Below are 3,469 nucleotides of genomic sequence, written 5' to 3'. Positions count from 1 at the left end.
ATCTATCTATCTATCTATCTATCTATCTATCTATCTATCTATCTATCTATCTATCTATCTATCTATCTATCTATCTATCTATCTATCTATCTATCAACTAACTAACTTGCTAAGATGTTGCAAAATGTTGCTTAGTGTGAGAACCTTTTCTTGTAATTAAAACTAAATCCCTTGCATGCTTGTTAAAACCGTTTAATAAGCACATCCTTGAATCTATAAATGTTTATATGATTACATCACGCTGGCCCTGCAAGCCAAAAAAAACTATAACAAAATAAGAAAAGCTCTCACTCGTGTGCTGACTTGTCTTGATGCCTTAGAGAAAGCCACAGACGTATGGAAAAACTCTCTAGTATTTGCTTTTAATATTTGATTTGACTTTTAAACTTATGCCTGCAACGAAAGCTACAAAAGTAAAGATAAACACTTGAGGGAGAAAAAAAAAAAAAAAAAAAACTCAGAAACTTTCCAGGTCAGAGGCCACCTTAACACTGACAAGCAAAATCAAATCACAGCTAAGGAAATGAGCCATGAACTTCTGATTGCTCCATACATAATGACCCTTTTTTCCAGTTGCTCAGCTCAAGAATTATTTGATTGTGCAGAGTGCTGACTTCACTGCAAACATGAGCACTGCTTGCACATATTGCCTGTGTGTATAATCAAATCAAGACCACTGATACAAGGAGTGAACAAATATCTCTTAGTACGCAGGAACAATGGATCTTTGTTCCATAAGAGAGCTCTCAGAAAGCTAATAGACTGACCGAAGGTAGGACACCTCGGGGGGACTGTGAGCCCAGGCTTGTGCACTGCCATTAATTGGTAGTGCTTTTATTGGATAATTTAGACATTAGCAGGAGCCATTTAAGTTAATTTTGAAAATGACAGCAAGCATATGTGCTTTGTCATGGCAACCATGGGAACAAAAAAAAAAAAGAAAAAAAGAAGTGCTATTGAAGGGAATGTGCAGAGGCGCAGACACAGCGTTAGCATGATTTCCACAGTGAGTGGAACGTTTACAGTTGAACTTTCATGTGACCAAAAAAATGACAGATCACGGGAGTCTGCTGAGTCTGTGCTTTCAGATAATACTACATCACTATAATCCCCAGAAAACATATAACCTCACACAGTCGCTCTTTCTGACACATTTAAACCTCGGATAATGCGAGATTTTGCGACTAAAACTAAAAACAACCATAGGAGCCGGTGGGAAATCCCGCTCTATTTCATAGATGTTTTAGTCATAAAGACACAAACATTACTACACATTTCCTTGAAATGTTACACGGCAGCATTTTAATCTCCGCTGCAGAAGTCCCTGCTGTTTCCTGGCAGCTACAAGCCCCGCTGGTTTAAAACAAGCAATGGAAAGCAAAGAGTCATAATTTGGGATTGCAGAAGGAGCTACAGTAGGGCGACCCTGGGAGGCTTTGTGAACTGAGGCTTAAAGACAACAACGCGTGGGCTTGACTTTGTCTGAAAACCGCATGCTGATAAATGGCCTCTCCAAGTAGACAAACTGAGAACACAAGGCCCCCGCTGCACAAGACCCAAACTGCTACCTCTGCTGCTCACTGAATCTGATTACTTGCCGGCCCCGAGGACAGGCAGGTCATTGAGAGCACTGAGATGAGCAAACAATAAGATATTATCTGAAGGAATCTTCAGTTTTCCAAAGGAAAATGGTCCCTCTCAGTGTCACATTGACGATAGGATCGTCAACCTGACACTGAATCAGCCATTTAAGAAGAATGAACACTACGTCCCATTCATGCACACTCTCTAAAATAATGAGAGGTCTTTTTTCACCCTTGTTTAAGACATATAAAGGGGAGCTCATGCGGTTCTGCGAGACAAGGCCGTGCAGAAACCAGAGCATGCAGCTGACTCAGATGAATATGCCTTTACAGTGATTGGGTGTTGAATGAACAATTCCAAAGACTCCCCCCCAGCCCCCCTTTTTTTTCCTTTATATACATGAAAATAATATACCCATTTGACTTTCATTGCCTCTGATCAATTGTTATGCACATCTCTACTTATTAAAAAAAATAAAAAATGATTATCTGAAAACAAATAGTTTTCCACTAATGAGACAAGGAGTTTCAGTTTAAAAATAAAATAAAAATAAACTTTGCAAAAATATCTTTTAAGTGAAAGCTTCACGATACTTCGAGTTTGTTCAGTGATTGCTGCACTTTTGTTCTTTTCAAATAGTGACATCTTGTGGACACCTGGAGTCACCGAATACATTATGTCTGATGCAAACGAAAACCTCTCTCTTGAAAAGAAATGTCTGAAAGAACTTCAAAATTACTTTAAAATCATACATGTGCTTACATTAAACAATACGAGAGCCGCACATTTTTTAAAAGTTTAAATTATGCAGTAATAAATATGATCAAATCAACACTGAAGCCTTGATTTTTCTTTTTTTTAACCAAAAAGAAAAAGAAATGGTTTTGAATCTTGTTTAGCTATTGCCATAAAACACTGATCAAATCAATTAATCAGTTCTAGACTACTGTAGACCTGAGAAAAAGTTCAGCTGTCGCAGCAAAGTTTTCCTGACATTTCCTAACAATTTTTCCTTTTTTAGCCCCCACACATAAATTATTGAGATCAAATAACACATTTTAATCTTGGGCAAATTAGATAACCTGACTAAATAAAAAGGCTGTTTTATTTTATTTATTTATTTATTTTAGTTATTCTTTTCAGATGTGACCTTCAAACATCTTACAGCTGAAAATGAGGAGTGGTGTAAAAATTGTAACATTTTGCAAAACTGAAGAAAACACAACGCAGACACTGGTCAGGCAAGTTTTCAAGAAACAAGCAGATACACTGAAGGAACAGTCATTTCCAAGGTGAACTTGTTGTGGTTTACATGTGGCAGCAATCTGACAATATGTTTCTCTTTACCCGGTCTTTAGAGTAGGGTTTAGAGAAAGATGCATTTTATACCAAAGGAAAAACAAAAAACATGTATTACTAGAATCTCCTAAGAACTTGTGAGCGAATATGTTATGGTCTGCCATACTGGATCAATCTGAACTGGAACTATAGGGCCATAATCACGAACCTTTGTAAAGGTGGGTGAAGTTACGACCGGTTCCAAATTCCAATCACTTTTAGTCACTTTTTTAGAATAGCTTGAGCACAGAAAAGTAAGATTTTGAATTGGCATACGCTTACTAAATATTGCAGCATATTTGTGGGGTCACCTGAGGTTGGTTGTAAGCAAGAGATGTCCTTACAGTAAGATAGATCTTTTACAAGGTGGAGTAGGCAAACACTGCCAAGTCAAGATATTGAATGCTAACAGAATCCTAAGAAGACTGAATGTTGTAATGGGTGTGCACACTTATGCAATCAGCTTATTGCTTTATTATTATTATTATTATTATTATTATTATTATTATTATTATTTTTATTATTATTATTATTATTATTATTATTA

The sequence above is a fragment of the Poecilia reticulata genome, linkage group LG9, assembly GCF_000633615.1.
Source record: "Poecilia reticulata strain Guanapo linkage group LG9, Guppy_female_1.0+MT, whole genome shotgun sequence".
NCBI lineage: Eukaryota > Metazoa > Chordata > Actinopteri > Cyprinodontiformes > Poeciliidae > Poecilia > Poecilia reticulata.
The sequence above is the reverse complement of the archived record's forward strand: the minus strand, read 5'-3'. Positions refer to the sequence as shown.